The sequence below is a fragment of the Canis lupus genome, chromosome 4 (genome assembly GCF_048164855.1).
Source record: "Canis lupus baileyi chromosome 4, mCanLup2.hap1, whole genome shotgun sequence".
NCBI classification, from domain to species: Eukaryota; Metazoa; Chordata; class Mammalia; order Carnivora; family Canidae; genus Canis; species Canis lupus.
In genome coordinates, this window is record NC_132841.1 from 13,790,796 (window position 1) to 13,811,207 (window position 20,412).

The 20,412-nt window shown below is 40.0% G+C and overlaps 1 protein-coding gene across 4 annotated transcripts in view; it reads right to left on the reverse strand.

Moving 5' to 3' along the window:
• RHOBTB1 (Rho related BTB domain containing 1) overlaps positions 1–16,826 on the reverse strand; it is a 117,684-nt gene extending 100,858 nt beyond the window's left edge. Inside the window, exons 1-2 of one of the 4 annotated variants that reach the window (XM_072823206.1) lie at positions 16,681–16,826; positions 1,940–2,041 (exon numbers count right to left, since the gene is read on the reverse strand). The gene's annotated coding sequence lies outside the window, so the exon portion shown is untranslated. Of the gene's footprint in view, positions 1–1,939; positions 2,042–5,312; positions 5,483–15,769; positions 16,038–16,162; positions 16,321–16,680 lie in introns of those variants that run through there. The other 3 variants (XM_072823205.1, XM_072823203.1, XM_072823207.1) reach the window with 3 other exon arrangements.
• Between the last annotated feature and the right edge of the window lie 3,586 nt (positions 16,827–20,412).

Consider the following 20,412-nt stretch of genomic DNA (forward strand, 5'->3'; position numbering starts at 1 on the left):
ACTGGAAGATTTCTACAGTCTGGATTTAGTGGAGATACTTAGTTTTTATCACTTATGTACTTTAATTCACAACTTCTCAAGTATTTGAAAGCTATGGAGAAAATGATACTTTTAAAAATATCCCTCACTTTGTGAATTAGTATACTCTGTTCTCCAGTATTAGATTTAGCAAAGTTTTGTTTTGTGTTTTAGGGATCTACCCACTGGGTTGGCAAGATCAATCAGTTAATATGCACATACCTTGAAAAAGTTAGTACTCTTTGGGAAAAGGTTGCTTGTAATTCTAAAGGCATATTAGAAGTTAAAAAACTGCCATGCAAAATCAAAGCAAAAAAAATCGTTGAATAAATTAAGCTAACCGAAAAATTAGAAACTGGAAGTATGTTCAGCATAGTAATCACCATTACAAATAGGAAAATTTAAACTAAAAAAAAAAACATTAAATGGGTTGACTTTTCTAAAATATTGATTGGATTTCATTAATAAGCATTTTATGCATATGGCTATTCTGAAAGTTCCTTTAAAAATGAAAGACTAATGCCTTAATGAGAGGTATTATTACATGAACATATTTGAATCTGGCTTATGAAAAATAGGACTTGAGAATTTAAAATGTGTGCATAAAATGCAAATGGATTTAATTAACTGAAAACCCATAAGACAGAACTTCTTCAAATAAGCAATTACTTTGGGGACTAATAGAGTAAATAGGATCCTGATTCATTAGCACAAATATCCATATGAGAGAAGGATCAGCAAATTTTATTCTTTAAGTTATTTATGCACACATGGTAATATCTCATTAATTTACGGCTTCAGTAAATTTAAAATCTTTTGATAATTTTTTCATGAGCTGAGCCGACTTTTACCTTTGCTTTGCAAACACTTTATTTATAGGTAGATAATATATGGTGTTTTAAACATTTATTTTCAATCTTGCGTACACTTTTCAGACACAGAATAAAGTATTTTCAGTGAACCTCAGGCACTTTACAAGCTCCTACATACATCCAATCTATATGCTAATAACGAAATGTTCATATGATTTATTATTACAGGGTCTCCTTAAGGATTTCTACTTTGTAATGTTTTGTTGGAGTTACTATATGTAGTTTAAAGAATAAAGCCCACATTTGTTTGAAAGTTATCTATAATTCAGTCTGCCCACAAATTCAGATATGCCTACTTTTCTAATTTGTTGGAATAAATGAAATTTATTAATGAATATTCACAGCTATACATACAGAATTTTTCTTTTCAACATGCATTAGAACATATATATAAAGAAAAGTAAAATACAGTGAAGAGTGAAAAAACAAATGATCTTGGGGGAGAACAAAGGAGTGAACTGTCTGAAATCATTTTAAGTCCTTCAGGCATAATATCCTGGTGAAAGAACTTAATAACATCGCCCTTTCTTTAAAAGTGGATTTTGCTCACATGGGGTGACTCAGTTCTAATCATTTGCAAAGTGATATGTTTTTCTAGTTAAAGACAGTTGGTGCCCAGGCCAAAAGGGGTGGATGCTCCAAACTAGGGCTTCTGGAATGAAGAGAAATGCCACTACACAGCAATCTGGCATTTCTAAATCTTCCTTTTATGTGTCCATGACTTTTCAGAGTCCACATGTCAATTTGCACCAAAGAATTAAAAGGGTGTATAAAATGAGTAGAAGAGTTATGTTATCAAACTCATATGTAGTTCAAAATGACTCCAATCCCAAGCCAGATAAAATCTATTAAACTGGAGTTTATGAAAATCACAATTGTACTAAAAAATGGAATATTCCCCTTTTCAAGGAAATATTCCAAAGACGGATCTGGATATTATTTATAAATCATGCTATCTTCACACCAGAAACATTTCTTTTGTAAATATTGTGAGGAAATTAAAAGGAAATTAAAAGGCAAATCTGTTACCCAAGTTAGTAGTTACTTACCATACGAAGGAAGAGAACAGGCTTCAATTCCATTTTCATAACTTAATCAAGAATACTTGATGAGAGAGGCCTCTTTCATGTGCTTCTTGAATGTTATAAAATCTGGGGAGGAGATAGAAGCATGGACTGTTTCATCGTCAAGAAGAAAACTGCTCAAAACAATACTAGTTTCTAATGTCAGTGGTTAGTTCTCATCTGGACAAGAGCTATGACAGCCAACCATATGCCATCTAACCATCAGCCTGCTGCCAACAAAAGTTTGAGCCAGATAGGCTGAAATGACCACTGCCCCTAGAGAAAGAAGACCCAAAGGTTGACTGCCACTCAGTACTTGTCTGAGTGAACTTTATGTCCTTAACTTCAGTGAGGCTTTGCTGCCTCGTGGCTCCTGTGGGAGTAATAGTACTAGATAGTCAGTGGCTTGTTCTAGCCATCATAGGAGATGATGTGTGGAAAGACTTTTAGTTAAGAGTGAAAGTATTATTTATTTATGCCCTGGCTCTTCATCTTAAAGATTTGGGGTGGCTTCCAAATAGAAAAATAATGAAATATGAATAAAAAGAACAGGACTGAGAGTAAAAAAATGGAGGAAGTTCTCATGCTGCCTATATTGGTCGACAGTTGAAATAATTGAAGTTACCATTTGGGTTGGAATTTTTGGTAATTTAGGTAAAAGGAGAATACAATTTCTTCTATAACTTAGAAAGGAGAAAATGCATTACTTCCCCTAAAGAAATCTTCCTGATACAAAATAATAGGGAAATTTTTCATGGACAACATAATATACGGACAGTGAAATAAAATGAACTATTTCACAAAAGTGGGGCTGACTGCCTACCTGAAGCTGAAGGGCAAAACAGTGTTTATTTTTGGAGGTAGTTATTATCGTCATAAAATTCTATTACTCCTAGAGACAAACATGAAACTTGAATTAGGGAAATACTATATACAAACCCACTGACTCCCAATTAACAAATCATCCAGCACTTCTCCCTGATTGTGCACATGCGCACATGCAGTTCGCACATTCACACACATGCAGTTTCTTTCCTTAAATCATGTTCAGTAGTGGGGAGGAGCTTCCGAGGGAAGTCACTGATGGTGACTGTAGGCTGGCCACCGCTCGTTCATAAGTAGAGGAGAGAGCTGCAGGGAGGAAGTGTGAACCTAGATATGATACAGAACTGACAGCTGCACCCCTTCCATGGGGCCTATTCAAAAGGAAAAGGAAGGGAAAAGGAGATACAACCAAATGATTATATGGCTGACCCTTGAACAAAGCAGGGGTGAGGGGTGCTGACCCCTCAACAGTTGGAAATCTGCATATAACTTCTGACTCCCCTCAAAACATAACTATTAATAGCCTGTTGCTGACTGGATGCCCTACTGATAGCATAAGCAGTTGACTGACACATATTTGGTATGTCCCATGGATTATATACTGTATCCTTACAAAAAAGTGAGCCAGATAAAATGTTATTAAGAAAATCATAAGGCAGAGAAAATACATTTATAGACTGTACTATATTTATAAGAAAATCTGCTTATAAGTGGACTCCTGTGCTTCAAGCCCATGTTGTTCAAGAATCACCTACATAAGTGAAACAAATCACAGTCCTCATCCTTGAAATCCACATGTTTTTTCATGACTTCTTTGAGATTTCACTTCCAATCTTGCAGGAAATTCCTCTCAACTTTCCTCTTCTCCCTCTTCTTCTCCCTTCCTTGAATGTGGGCCTTCATCAAGGTTCTTCACTTTGCAGCAATTTCATTTACACCAATGGCTTAAATGTCTTAAATTAACACCTTTTTTCATGCTTTCTGGGCTAGATCCTTATCCCCATCATGTCCTGAATTTGCTTTTCCATACCTAAAATCAGTGGCATTGTCACTCTCCCTGGCTTGAAAATATGGCATCCCCTTCATTCTCCCCCATCACTGCACCTTCCAAACACACACAAATAACTGACTATGACCCTTTGTGCACAAGAAGCTCCACTTCCCTTTGACATGTCCAAGGCCATCATGATGGCAGAAACTCATCCACCGTCCACCATCTCCCATCCAGGCAGTGGCCTCCCATCTCATGTACTCCCTGCTTCCAGTCCCCATCACCTCCCAGCTCTCCTGATGATCCCGGTTTTCTTCCTGAACCCCATGCTTCTCCACTTGCTTGAAAACTTCTGATACTTCCAGTCAGTGTAGGATCGAGTTTAGGGACTCTTTGGCAGAGCTTCCCAAGATCCCAGGTTGGTGCATTTACTACTTTCCATATAATCTCTTTAAATATTCCAAACCATTTCTCTTCATTCTTCCTCTTCTCCAAGTGATTTCCTGTCTCTGTGATTTTGCTTGCTAGCTTCCTCTTGTCTGAAATGCTCATTTTTTAATGCACAGTTCAAATACTACCTCTTTTAGGGATTTTCCTGAATTCTTGTGTAAGAATTTAGTGTACCTTTCTCTTCAAACCCAAGGATCACTGCAACCTTACTACAAGAATCCCATTTATAGTAAACTCTTTCTTTTCTTTTTAAAAAAAGATTTCATTTATTTATTTGAGAGAGAGTGTGCAAGCAAGAACAGAGGGAGGGGCAGAGGGAAAGGGAGAAACAGACTCCCTGCTTGGGGATGTGGGGCTCAATCCCAGGACCCTGAGATCATGACCTGAACTGAAGGCAGAGGCTCAACCAACTGAGCCACCAGGCTCCCTTGACTTTATTTTCCAAAGCTCTAAACACAGCAGTGCCAAAAGCCCTCATAAAGCTTACAGTCTAGCTAGGGAAGCCCTGATTTATTCACATTTCTAACTTCCTTGGGGTAATATTCCATATTTCATTATGTAGGTGCTCTATAAATTATAGATTAGATGATTTTGAAACATCAATTAGCACTATGAGAGGCTCTGAACAAAGGATTAAGAACACCATTCTAGAAAATACTTTCTGAATAAGTGACAATAGCAAGACTGTCCAAATTTGGGACACTAAAGGAATGAAAGGAAAGAGGATGAGAAAAAGAAAAGTAGATGTGGACTTGTTATTTACCTCTCTTTTATTTTAACACAGATTTGATTATTTTATAAAGCAAGTAAGGTTTGTATCAGAAGGAAGATGCTGCATTTGTTTCAGTGAATCAGATCGCAAAATATTTAGTCACTATGCGCTTGAGATTATCACATGAAATCTCTTATAGCAGATCGCCCATGAGGGCTGGAAAATATCTTCCTGGTACCTCTCTTAGTGCCTGGCATATATATTTTAGTATTTGTTGATTGAATAAGTGTTTTTCTCCAGCTGCCCTCCAATCTCTTGCTTCCCTTTTTTGTAGCCAAACTACTGCAAATAATTACCAATAGTCATCTTTCTTTTCTTACCTCCCATTGGCAGCTCACGCCTCTGCAGTCTGAGCTTTGCCTCGTCACAGCGCTCGCTGGCTAAGGTATTAACTTCTACTCTGCCCTTCCCCTTCAGACGTCTGTGTCGTGGCAGGTGCTGGGAGGGAAGTTGAGGCTGCAGTTCACCTCAGAGGAGTTGCTGAGAATGTGCTGTGCAATGCATCAGCCCACAGCCTCCTCCTCTTTCACAGATGCCAGCAAGTGGGTGAGGCGGGTCAATACTGTTTCATGAACATCTGGTTTATTTACCCTGGTCACACAAGCACCACTGGGTGGAGGAACACGCAGTGCTGTGCTCATAAAATTCCTTGCTGTCAGGTTCACATTTTCTCTCCAGTTCAGGCCACAGGGCCTCTCTGCTCAAAACCCACCCCAGTTCTACTCTATACTGGTCACAGACATGCCAAAATGGCTTTCTTGTCTATCATGCCAGCTCCCCAAGTATCTTTGTTAAGAGAGATGTAAAATATGAAATGTGAAATATTCTCAAACAGGCACGGCCCCAAATAGAAGCAGTTAGAACTCTAGTTCCCATACATACCACTTAGCGATCTCTCTTTATTTTCATTCAAAACAATTCTCTCCTGATTGGTGCTCTCCACTCTTGCTAAATAAAATAAACAGCTCTCAATCTTCCACATCCAAGCCAACTGACCACTCCCACCCTCTTGAAATGAAATCCTTGCTCCCTTGCTCCCTGTGATCTGGCAACTTCCTGAGTTTCCTTCTATTTCATTCCTCCTTTCATCCTTTCCAAGTTCATCCTTTACTGCTTGGCTGTTATGGATTTGAATTCAAGACTTTGGTCCTAGCATTCTGTTCCACCACTCACTTTATAATCTTCCTGTAGATAGTCTCATCTATGGGTCATAGCCATCATAACCAGAACTATGGATTAAAGGTGAGTCACAAGTTTACATCCAAACCCTAGAGTTTTCTGACAAGCTCCACACCCATAGTCCAATGTCTTTTGGGTCTGTCCTCTAATGTTTTCTACAGAACTCAAACTCTATATGTCCATCTGAACTTAACATCTTCCTCCTTCTGTGTTCCCTTATACTTCCGTATGGGCTCTCCATAAATACTGCAGAAGACGGCCTGTCAGTTTACCTCCTCTATGCCTCTTGAATCTATTTTCTTGTTAGCAATCACCAGCATCTCATCCTTCCTCCCCTAGGCCATACTATCAGGATCTCGGTACTGTTAATGTCCAACTGGGCTGTGTAACTTTCTCCCCTGGCCAACGCATACTTTGCATTGTAGCCAGAAATATTTCTTTGAATTATTGAATCGATGATGTGACTAATTATGATCCTCCCACTCGCCTCTCCCAACCTCCTCATTGGTTCTGGGATAAAGACATATTTTTTTGCTATGGCTAAAAAGCCTTTCGTGGTGACAGCCGCTGATCATGTCTCCAGACTCGTTCTGTTCGCCCCTGCTCTCTGTACTCCAGCCACTTGATCTCCCTTCAATCCCTCACGTTGCTTCCATTCTCTTCTTGCCATACATCGCGAAGCTTCCCATACCTTCCACGACATGCCTGCTGCCTGTACTCCTTGTCTAGTTGACTCCTGTCTGTCATTTAGATATCACTTTCCAGAACCTTGTGGCTCTTCTCTGTGGCATATTTAGAACAATTTCAGTTTCATACCTATTTGTGTAATTTCTTCACTGTCTTTTCCCCACCCACCAGCCTGTGGGCCAAACAAGGGCAGGGATATGAAAGCAGTTCATTGTATCCTAACAATGTCTGATACTTAGTGGGTACTCAGTAAAGTTGACTTTATTGAACACGTGTATAAAATGAGCATGGAAATAAACACATATAAATTCAGTGTGAAAAATGTACCCATTGCGTAGCATTTAAAAATTCTAAAGATAAGCACAGCATTGAGATTAGTAACGGGAGCACTGGGTGCTTTGGGAGGATTTAAGAAATTAAAGTAGGAGGGCTTCTTTTCTCACACAGATTTAGTAGTGGGTTGATGGGAGTGATGGGGATTTTTTTAATGGAAAATTTTACCTGGGCTAAAGCAACTGGTTTTAGCATATAAGAAATATGCTAAGGTATGAATATAGTGCTTTCCAACCCTACTGCATATATTGAACAAGAGCTACTGCAAGGAGAGGAAGATGATTGAGACCAGGGATGTGCTAGGGAGGCAAAGGAGAGAAGAGGTTTCAAAAATGTTTTAGTCTCTGGATTGTGGGTATTCTGCTGGGTATGCCTTTTTATATCCTTGCTTCTAAAATCCATGTCATTACATGCAATATAATTGTCTCTGCTTCCATATGGCAACAGAATTCTAGCAACTATATCGGGATCTCAATAAATAGGCAAAACGAAAATGTTGCATAAGTTGTTTTCCCTCAGTTACTTTCCAAATAGAACCCCCCCAATAATAAAACACAAATTTTGTAAATTAGAATAGTATCAGTTATGAATGCAATTTTGCAATTATGAGAGTAAAAACATTCCACATTGAAATAAGAAATGCCATCTGATTTTGATTTAACTCAAAGGGGGAAAAACACACTCCATTTAAGAATGACAAATAAAGCTGTCAATGTGATCCATTTATATAGACCCTCCGAGAAAGCCACAAATCCACAGAATGTTCCGAGAAGCTAGTTATTGTATTTGCTCTCTCAAAGAGAGAAGGCGTAGAAGTTCCTGACAGCCTGTTATCCAAGGAATCTAAGGTGAAGGGGAATAACAATGTTAGTCAACATCCTAGGTGCAGACGCCTTGAAGGGAAGGAGAGCTTCGGGCATCTCTTTTTAAATAGCATGCAGTGGCAGAAAGGGTGGAATGGTGCGGGAGCTGATGGGTGTAAGACAATGGAGAAGGACCATTTGTTTTCCTCATCTGTCCCCGACTCCTCCTCCTCTGAATTCTACGAGGGTCTTACTGACCCACTGAGGCCTTGTTCTGCAAGGCCTGTTGACAGAAATTACGGAAAACTGTAACATCTTCATTATAAACATCCCCGTGCCAGTTATTTTTGAACATTTGTTATAGGTTATTTCAGGCTCAGGTACAAGGACACTTTCCACAAATGAACATTGGAAATATAATCTCCATTCTTTATTATGACACTGAAATGTTCTTCTTTTAAGAAGCAGTTTGCTATTAAATACACATCCACGTATTCATATATAAGTATATATAAAACATGACCCTCTGCAGGACATCACTGATTATATTTTTCTCTGCATTGGCTACTAAAAAACTGAGAACAAAATTTGTTACTATCTTCTAGCAAGAGTGTTGCATTTCATGGCATAAATTTTGAGTATGAATCTCTCTCCTGGCCCCATCTTATGTTCTTAGCCTTATTTTTTTCCTTTGGCTCATTTTTTCTTACCTATTTGAAATATATTTTATACTGCTGTACAGTATGTATTTTTATTAGCCTTTCTCTATAAGCCTTAAATCCTTTCCAGCGTATAAATAAAACATTCAACATTTGTAGATGCCTTTTTTCCCTTTGGAGGGTTGCAGAATTTTCCCAAGGCAGCATATAATTTATTACTATAGATGCATGAATATTAACACATTGGTATTCGTAGTAATTAAAGTTTTTGTGATATTTAGTTTAATATTTCAGTTAGATTTTCTTAATATTTATATATATTTTTAGAACTGGGATTCCTAGCGGAGGTCCATGGACTCAAATTATGTGAAAAATTCTGAGCATGAAAAATTTTATTAATGAGGTATTTCATGATTTTATCCAATTCTGAAAGATGACTTTGACCCAAAAGATTAAAAAAAAATATTACTGCTTTGCAGTGGAATAATCAGAGCTTGGTCTTCTAACATTCAACTAATTGACAGACTATTTATTGACAACCCACTAAGTGCCTGGCACTGTAATAGATGCTAGGTAGCTATTAGAGCAGTAAATAGTGATAAATGTGTAGGCTTGACCTCTAACCTCAGGGTACTTCTAGTCCAGTGGGGGAGGGTGAAGGTAGACAATAAAAAAATGAACATAAAACAAACAAGCAATTATCTGAGGGGAGAATATTTGAGATCGAGGGACCAGCTTAATGCAAAGCCTCTAAGGGACATGTTATAATCCACAGATCTTCTAGGAAATAGGAATGATATTCACTTCAGTACTTCAGTCTAGAAATATCAGACTAATGATCTTATGCATAGAAGTTTGTTCCTTGTTTTCATTTTTTTTAAAAGTTAGATTTCCTAAAGTGAGGGAAACTTATCCTCAGAAAAAGAATGCTATGTATTTTATTATACATTAACTTCATTCAAGAAGTACTTGAATCTACCATCTTCAAGGCAATATGAGAGATGCCCTCAAGGTGCTCAGCACAGACCAAATAAAATATAACTGCCATACATGTAACTATAATGTACCGTAAACCAATCCTGAATTGTTCCGTACCATAGGTTTATGAGCCAAGTAAATTCTATGGCCCAGACGCTTTAATATACAGTTTGAAACCCAAAGCTCTTTAGAAAGGCACCAATCACCCTGTAAAAGTTGAAGATGGATGAGCTGGGGAAAGCGACACATAATGAAAGCTAGGATTAAAAATTCTTGGAAATAAGAACACTGTATTCTGTGGTTTGGAAAATGCTCTAAATAGCCCTGGCTGTGTAAATCAATAAATTAAGATGTGACTAAAGATCATAAATATCTCCCACATTATTAGTTGCTTTCCTGAATTAAATTCTTTATACATATATTAAAGGACATACCGATAAGATGAAGATGACACTGAGGTCGTAGAATTCTATGGGACGCTTACTGTGTACAGGAAACCACGTGAGAACTCTGTGCTCATGCCCTTGGAGGTAAGGGCTATTATTAGTTCTGTTTTACAGATACGGAGAAACTCAGGTTAGAGAAGCAAAGCCATTTGCCTGGTCACAGAGCTAGTCACAGGAGACAGCTGGGATTGGAACCTAAACAGTCTGACTCCAGAGCCCCTGTGATCCCATTTCCAGTATCATCAGCCAGCCCTGGGAAGGCAGGTAGTTGTGTGAATTATCTCTGATAAACTCATCTGCTTTGTGGTTTAAATGGCTTTGGGGAACAACTTTCTGAATGATTAGCCTGAGCTTATCATGTGCAAATTAATTTAAATATTAGCCTAAACGAAACAGTTAAGATGGCAAATCTTCTATTTAAGAGTAACACATGCAATTAAAGGTTCCTTGACTTTGGATCAGAGTGTATGATTTAGATTGTTCACAATATTCCCTCTCCTAGGAAAAATAACGAAGAGTCAAATGTATTTAACATCCTCCATTAAAAGTACAAACATTATTTTACTAACTTGCTTCCGTGCTGTCTTTTGATTACAAAATTCTAACTTGGAAAAGGGAGATTTTAAAAGTTTATACAAATCCAGATCAAACAATCATTTTTTTTTCTTTTTTTACTCCCTCAAACCATTTTTGGAGGCTGCTGGGCCACCCATTCGCCGTTAGGCAATAAGGGCGGTAGTAGCAGTGGTAGCGTATCCTAGCACTAGATACCACTGATTGAATATTTATGCGGTATCTTCCACTGTGCCAAGCACTGTACAACTTCATTTTATCCTCACAACAACCCTGTTGATAGCTCCTATTATTATCCTAAATTCCCAGTTTAGGAGCTTGGGACCTAGAGAAACTGCATACACCCTGAAGGCTTCTTAGCTTGTTAATGAAAGAGCTTGCACCAGGCCTGTAGAGACTAGAACCCAGGCAGCCTACAGTTCCACTGTGCCATCTCCCATTGTCTGATCATCTTCTCATCTCTAATTGACATGTCACGAAGGACACACTGTTTCCCAATATAGGCAGTCTAAACTATTTAGAATTTAAGGTTGTCCATAATCTGGACTTTTAAAAAACCAGTCCAAGCTAATTTATCAATATTCCGTACTAAATACATCTCAGAGCCTAAGGGAACCTGCCTTCTGTCAAAGCTTTAAGAAGTCTCCTAAACCCACAATCCAGCTAAATTCCCCTGCTCTTAAAGGCCAACTTCACATTCCACTTTTCCAAGCTACCTTCTAGAGCCACCAGCCCAGAGGAAATAGTTTAAAGAGCTGGCCTCTGCTGTCTATGTTGCGGATGAATCAGATGTCCCCAAGGGCTTCAGCAGCCTGGGATCCTTGGAGTAGTATGATGGTTCTGTTGGAAAGTGCCATTGGGTATTTTTTCCTCAGGATTGTGTTCAGAGCTTTTATCAATTTCTCAAAGCTTAACAACCACTCAGCATTACCAATCCCCAACCCCTTGCTTCCCCACCCCCTGCCTACCCCCAAGTTCTGGAAAGTAATGACATTAAATGCTAATGTTCACTGAGCAAGGTTGCCAGATTTAGCAAATAAAAATATTATATGGAACATGCCTATACTAAAACATGATTTGTTGTGTATTTGAAATTCAAATTTAAGCAAGCATGCTGTACAGGATCTGCAACCCTTTCTTTGAATGTTTTGTGGATATTAATCTTCTCTTTCTACTACACTGAATGTAATCACCTAGAGGGCAAGGGGCTTCATTATTGCTCCATAGAACTTAACACTGAACATTTCTTGCTAATTGATTTACTCTTGTGATCCAACAGAAACATTTTGTAATATTCTTGATTTGGGGCTGATATCTAACTCAGTAGGTATACCATTATTTTGCTACAAGGAAACAGAGTCCCATCATACCTAGTGTGCTATTTGCTAGCTTCAAACACATCAAGCTTTTCTCCAATTATCTTTGTTTAAAAAAATCCTCTTATAAGGAACCTAGAAAAGTTCAAAACATACTAAAATTATTATTGGATCTCAAAGTAATCTCAAAGTAAGGTCTTCAGACTATTTGAGAAAATCACGAAAGGTGTTAAAAATGCAGTTGTCTGGGTCCAATCTCAGACCTATTAATTCAGAAATGTGCAGAAAGGCTCTAAGCAATCTGGGTTTTTAAATGCCTTCCAGATGATTTTTATGCCCTCTAAAGTTTAAGGACTGCTTTTTTATGGGATGTAATACTCTAGCAAGGATTGCACTTTAAGTTAGAGAAGAAAAGTTATTTTAGTCCTTAAAAACAAGCCATCATCATTTGGAGTTCAAAATATCAATCATCCTTTAAATGTATCTTGAATCTATCATGGTAGTGGTAAATGCTCAGCCCTGTAAATTTGCCATTTGGAGCTCCCCAGCCTTTAAACAGAACTGGTAAACTAATGATAGGTATTAAAAGGCTGCCTGCTGGATCATTAAAATAGTAAATGAGTCACTGAAATTTATACAGGCCATACAAAATTTTAAAATAAGATTATCTTAAGTAGAATATTCTTCTGTGTACTAATGCTACTATCTAGGATTGGTCTGGGAAACCTAAGCCTCTTTGGAGTTTCTGGAAAAAAAGGTATCATTGCCTAAAGCTTCCTACCCCTGTTGACTGGGTTGTCCCTGAGATTTTTGACTTCTTGGTGAGAGGTGTGCTAGTCCGGAAATCAGGACGCATAGGTTCTGTACTTTATGTTCTGTGTGTCCTCATCAATAAAACAATGGTTTGGACCATCAGTTGGTCTCCAGTTCCTATTATCAACCCAAGTTCCTATTATCATTCTGAGGTTCAGTTTTCTCTGTTGTAAAATATGGGGCTTGGACCATGTGTCTGTTTATCCAGTGTGTCCCAGGATAGTCAGGTTATCTCCATTACTATGCCTAGATCCCCATTCATAATTTAGGCTCACTGTAACAGTGTAAGATCGATGATACTTCATTGGGGTTTTTCCAGGGATAGGACAATATATGGGCCATTAGCACATGTCCTTTGTAGGAGATAATTATTCATTATACAGTTATAATCATATAATTCATAATTATTCAACACACATATTGATCACAGCTATGTGCCATGTGTCACTGTGCTAGACCCTGGGAATGCAATAATGACAAAAGTCACACAAAAGGAGATCTGGCCTCATGCAACGTACAGTCTGAAGATAAAAACAACAGCCACATATAAACTGGTGTGTAGGGAGATCCCTGGGTGGCTCAGCAGTCCAGCGCCTGCCTTTGGCCCAGGGCGTGAGAGTCCCGGGATCGAGTCCCACATCAGGCTCCCTGCATGGAGCCTGCTTCTTCTGCCTGTCTCCTCTCTCTCTCTCTCTCTCTCTGTCTATCATGAATAAATAAATAAAATCCTTAAAAAACAATAAACTGGTGTGTAAATAAAATAAGTGGTTTGTTTGTAACCAGTGTTTTAAAGGGATCACTGGGCCTGAGAGAGAAAATATCAGAAAAGTGTTTGGGAAAAGCCTCTTGGAGGAGGCGATATTTACTTGGACCTGAAGGAAGAAAAAAAGATAGACCAAGGAGGGGGTTGGAGGAAAGACCCAGGCAGGGAAGAGCATATTCTGGAATCCCTTGGGAGGAGCAGTTTATGTGCTTGGCATCCAAACATCCATCTCTGAGAGATAATTTCATCCAAAACTAGAGAAAGGAAATCAGAGGCCCAGAGGGCTTCAGGGACTCATCTGAGGTCAAATGGCCAGTCAGTTGGTGGGAGAACTCTTCCACACCTCAGTCCAGAATGTGAGCCCTTCTGAGGGGTCAGGATCATAATGCAGCAGGAAGCACCACAATGCTTTGGTTCAAATCCTAGCTCTTTGACTCATAAACTGCTTGTCCATGGGCACCAGAGCTTCTTTGAGACTCAGTTTTCTTTTGTGTGAGACACAGATGACATCGACCACATCAGATTGTTACAGGGATTTAGTGAGAAAATGTGGCTCGGTGCCTGGTATATCACAGCTGCCCAATAGATGCAAACTCCTTTGATTCTTCACCTAGTGGTCTCTCACCCATACCACATTGTTGGAAAATACGTAGGGGCAGAGGTTAAGTTATTTGGATAAAGGAAGAGTGTAACAGAGAGGAAGTTCTGGAATACCAGGCCAGTGCCCAGCTGAGCAGCTATCCATCTGAGGGCTGAGTGGAGGAAATGAGGAAAGGCCGCTGACTGGGGAGAGACATCAAGGAAAAACATCCCCAAATTCGTGGTTCTGCTCACGACTTAGTCTGTTAGTGGGGGAATCTACAGTTGTCTTCATAAAACAGAAAAGACCATCCTTCGTAATATTTATACTTAGAATTAGCGTATAAGAAACAGGTTTTACTCCAGGAGACCAGTAAGCAGAAAAGTGACACCCTTTATTATTAAATTCACATGAAGAGAAAAATGTGATGCTAACATGTCACTCAATCCACTGGGAACAAATTAATTTAATTATCTGCAGGATATTAAAATGATTGCTGGTATTAAGGATGCTTAAAAACCAAGCCCATGATATTGGAGGAATGAATAATTTATCTAAGTAACTATGAAGATTTTCTTCATTGTGAGCAAAACCACAGATTGAACTTCAGCCTTAAAATATGGAGAAGCATATTTCATGGATTAAAGCGGACAGCCAGCTCTAAGGCCATCCCACAAAACCTGTTTGCTTTCCCCTTAGACTTATGCAAAACGTAAGGGAATATTTATGGTTCTGGCACACTGAACTAGGGCTGAATATTTCTTAGTTTCAGGAGTTCACTGGGTCCCTTTTCCCCCAGCCATAAGGTAAGTGCCATTCCATATATAACTTTTGAAATGCTGCTTGCTTTATGATTCTCTGCCGATGGTGCCTTATGGGAAAAATTTTATTTCAAAGTTTCATAGGATGTGAATTGAACTCATTATTTTTCTCCAAACTCATTGTTTAATTGACAGGAAACATGCATTCTAAATCATCTTGTATGCACGGCAGAAGCAGCTACATAAATTTAACAATGGGTGGATTATTACTATTTTGCATATTTATGGAGTTTTATATTCAGGAAACATTTTACAAATCTTTTATTAGTTAATCCTTACACTTACGAGTGAGGCTGACAGGTGGTAAACAATGCTTTGGGTTTTAAATTGCCAATACGTGAAAACTTTAATGGGGAAAAAATCTACAGCATTCCTCCTTGCTGCCTCCTTGCTAAGAGCACACCTTTGATACTTTTTTCCTCCCACCAGAGACCAAGGCTAGAGGCCGGCAAGTAGGTTGGTGCCCTCCTGAAACACAAGAAAGGAGAAGGGAGCCCATCCCAAGTCAGGTGGCCAACATCAGGGGAAACTTCACAAGACACCAAGGTGATATTGACAGCATTCCCAACAGAGACACATCCCAGGAACAGAGCACATAAAAATACACATTAGGAAGCATTTTTTTTTCCTGCAACTATACTGTAAATTTGGTTTTCAGTTCTAACGATGCCGTACATACTGGACCCACACTCTAATATCACCAATTCTCTTAAAATGAATGCATGTATGTGAAAGAAAATCAAACCTAACTCAAACTAAGAAAGTTTGTATTTTCTTTTCTCAAAGAGTCACAAATCAGAAACACTAAGCAACTTGGAACACTCACTACAAACTTTTTAGGATCCTCCAATGTGGCCCTCCTCCAGACACGAGAAGGTGTGGGAGAGCAGGGCCCAGAAAGCCTCCGCGGACGACAGTCTCATTGTTGACCCAGACCTCTTAGAGCCTGGGCTTTCAGAGCTCCCGCACCAAGGAAAACCAGCCACGCATCACCTGAGGGCTGGACGCGAGGAGCCGCAGACGCTGCATCTACTTTCTGAAGAGTCCAGCAGGGACACGTCCTGCCCAGATCCTAATCTCTTCTGAGTGACAGTGTCTCTATCCCTCTAATCCCTCAGGCCTCCGCCTCCTCCTGCGCTGCGTGTGCGTGTGTGTGTGTGTGTGTGCGTGTGTGTTGGAGGACAGTTAGGTTGGAGGGTGCAGAAAACAAGCAGAGTACCTTGGCAGCTCGCGCCCTCTGCGTCCCTGTGCTTTCTCAGTGCAGCTGGGCAGCTGTCAGGAGGTCAGCGTCAGGTAGCCAGGTCACCCCCCTTCCGGGGTGTCGAGGGATGCTCCAAGCCCTCGCGTCCCTGAGAGTGCGGGTGACGGGCCGGGGGCGCGCCCCTCGGGGCCCCGGGAGTGCCCGCCCCGCCCCGCCCCGCCCGGCCCGCGCCGGCTCTACCTGCGGACGCTGGAGGCTCGGCGGCCCGGCTGGGCTCGGGCTGGGAGAGCCGCCCCCCCGCCCCCCGGCCCGGGTCTCCGTCCTCGGGTCCCCCCGCCCCGCCCCGCTGCTGCGGGCCTGCAGACCTCCGGGCGGCGCCCTGGACCCCCCCCCCCGCCCCGAGCGGGCACCCCGCGGCGCCCCCCCCCGCCCTCGGGGCCCCCAGCCCGGTCGGCCCGAGCGGCCGTGACCCCGCCCTCGGCCGCGCAGGGAGGGCCGCAGGGGCCGCGCCCACAGTCGGCGACCCCACGACCCACCTCTGGGACTCCCGGGGGGCGCCAGGAGGGGGGCGACGCCCTCTACCAGCGGAGGCCAAGTCTGGGGAAAGTTCTGGCCGTGTCAAGGGTCAGCCTTTTCTTGTAGGGACGTTCTCTAGCCAAGAGATAGGAACCGAGCGATGCTATCTGCGGCTTCTGCTGACATCACAAACTACACATCACTCGGTGTCGCGTCGGGGACTTTACACAGAGCCTCCCTGTCGTTACTGCAGCCGCCCGCACGTTCGCCTTCCCAAACCCTGGCCAGAGTGACATCTCCGTGGGAGGGTTAAAGGAACTTCATTTTTAAATAAAAAGTCAATGCTGGAAACCAATACGTTACGTGCCAGCTCTGCCCCAAGCTCCAAGGGTGGTCACTTCTGCTTAGTTGAGACCTTCTAGTGACCAGGATTACATAGGCCGCTCCTTACTTTGCACTTTCAAGTCTCCAGAACTTTCCCCTCTTTAAGTCGTCTTTTTTTTTTTTTTTAATTTTTATTTCATTTCCCTGGCTATATGGAGGAGGGGCGAAAATGAAATGCAACAAAAACAATTTGGAGAGCTTTTAACAGCTGGTATAAAAGTTTATGGGAGAGACAGTCTGCAATCATTGGCAATAAGATTTGAAAATTATCTGTAGACCTCATTCTTCAGTTTTACCATTTTGCTTGAGTTTGAATTATGGAAGGCTAGTGGTATCTATTATTTTTAGCAGCAATAACACTTTTCTAAGAATTATTAAGCAGATTAAATGTATAATACGGTTATTATGTCAGATCAGGGTAAAACTCTTCTTTACAGAAGAATGTGTTAACCAGCTGATAGGAGACACAACATCTTTTCTGGAGTAGTAACATTGGTTTTGTCTTGGAATTTAAATGATACAGAAAGATAAGAGAAAATATAGACTCTCTGTAGACCTACCTGCTACCTAATGAAAATATTGCCTTTTTAGCCTCCCCGTTTCTTCCAATTGCTCCTAAGAAGCTGTAATTTAAAGATTGCTCAAAGCTTTGTTTATTCATTTATTCTTTAAATTGTTTAATGGGGATGTCTGGGGCACAGTGGGTCAAGCATCTGCCTTCAGCTTAGGTCATGGCCCCCAGGGTCCTGAGATGGAGTCCCGCATCAGTCTCCTTGCTCATCGGGGAGCCTGCTTCTCCCTCTGCCTGCTGCTCTTCTTGCTTGTGCTCTCTCTCTGACAAATAAATAAATAAAAGCTTTTTAAAAATAAAGTGTTTATCGAGGACTCAAAACCTGCCTGGCATTGAGCTTGGTGCAGGTGTTATAAGGGTGCACTAGAGAGATAGATACAAGTCCTACCTTCCAGGAGCTCACATTCTAATGGAAGTGGGAAATAGCCACTAAATAGGCAAGTGCAAACATAATTAATTGCACCTGTGAAAAGTATGTGGCAGTAAGGAGTGCCAGGAGAGGACACTCTCCAAGTGGTCTGACTTTTAGATTCCTGTTTTGTTTTGAACCCTAGAATTATTTAAATGCTGTAAAGATTTTTTTTTTTTTTTTTGCTAGCCTTTCTTTCAGGTCACACATTCAGTCTATCAGGAAACCCTGTTATTTTCCAAATCTAACCCTAACTACTACTCTCCCAAACCAGTATGGCCTATATGATTTCTGAAAAAGGCTCTGTACATGTCTACCTGCTCTCAGTCTTGCTCGTATGGTCTATTATCCATGGAGAATTTAAGGTTACTCTTTAAGAGTGTATGTGTTAGCTCAGACCCACAAATTCATATATTGAAGCTCTAACCTCCAACGTGATCAAATTTGAAAATAGAGTCTTAATGGAGGTAATTAAGATTAAATGAGGTCATAAGTGAAGGGCCCTGATCTGATAGGATGAGTGTCTTTATAAGATGAGATGCTGGGGAGTTAGTTCACTGTAGTACTGATGAAAGGCCGTGAGAGCACACGGAGAGATGGCAACTGTCTGCAAACCAGGAGGAGAGCTCATCAGGAACCAAGCCCACAGACGTCTTGATCTTGGACTCCCCAACTTCTAGAACAGTGAACAACAAATGTCTGTTGTTTAAGCCATCCCATCTATGATATTTTGTTATGGCAGCCTTAGCCAACTATGATAAATTACAAAGAATGTAAGAGAGTTAGATACAATCTACATCCATACATTATAGTCAATCATTTCAAGATTACTAATGCAAGAAATAGTGTGATGGTGTGACCTTTAGTTAATTAACAAACTTTGCGGCATCTCCTAGAATAATTGAGGCTTGAAGATTAATCTTACCTGGACCCAAGAATAGAGTAAGTATTTAATGTAAACGAAAGTCTTTTATAACTTTATTATTTGTGTCTGAGGACATGAATGACTGAAGTTCAGAGGAGTAAGAATAGTCTGGTCACCAAGGTGAAAAATGTTGTCTCAAGAGAGCACAGCCTCTACACTTTATAAAAGTTTACTGCTAGTCAAGTTGAAGGACTCTTATGATACATTATGCCATGAACGTAATCATGGCCCATCAATATTCAAGCAAAGTATTAGATACTTCAGATAATAGCTTTCCTTGCCTATGACAACCGCTTATACCCTTTATCTCCAAAATAGGCTGTAGGGAGTAAACTTTGAACTTCCATTTATTTTTTTTATTAAAAAAAAACCCAAAGCTTTTGCAAATATATAATAGACAGACTAGCACCCTCAGTTGCCCATAGATCAGTTGGCCTCCTGTTCTCCCTTGCAGAGATATTTTGAGGAAGTACTGGGAGATCTACAGCTAACATGTGATCCCTGCCCTTTTTTTATTTCCATTGTGTTGTGTCTTATTGATTTTATGTGTGTGCACTTAAGGAATTAAGGATTCTATTATTCAGTATTAGCCAAACCAGCAGTCACAAAATGGAAAAGTGGCTTAAAAGGATTTCTGTAAAGAAGATAATGCTTATAATACAAGCATAAGCAAACAACAGGAAATTGATGGAATTGAAGCTTTTCTGACTATAGTAAGAATTCTTTGCCATAATGGGAGGTTAACAATGTTGATGATTTACTTAATTCAGTCTTAGAAGAAGTCAGCCTCTGCCTCTCATTGAAATAATCAAGAAGACATATGAGATATGGATTTATATCTAATTTTATTAGCAATGAGCCTTACTTTGAGACATAAGCTAATGATAATATGAAGCACTGTGACTAGCAAGAAAATCACAAATACGATCTTAGTTCATTGTTGATTTTTAACAATTTTATTTGTATTTTGTTTTATAATGTATAATGACATATGTAACACATGATCTGATTAATAAATTAATAAATGAATAATTATTGGGGATATATACTGAACATTTCTAACTGAAGGACTGTCTATCAGAAATGTTTGGAAACACTGATTTACATAATCAAGAATAAAATAATACAGTAGAACCCAAAACCCTGCTCCTGAAAGAAAAAAAACAACCAAATAACAAATAGAAACCAACTTCTTAATCGGAGAATACCTATTCAGGGTATGGATTATCCAGCACCTCTCTTATATCTTTCTTCACTTTTCTGTCTTTTGATCATTCCACAATTTCAAGGGAAATAAGAGATCTTGTTAATTTACTATCATATTTGGCAGAGGAGATTAAACTTGCCAAAAAGACTATTTTGGGGTCTACCCAGGGGTGTTGCTTACCCTGATATTCTAGTTTATAATTACTCGACCTCATAATAGTATGACTTTATATTTACCTGTCTTCTTTAAATTAGTT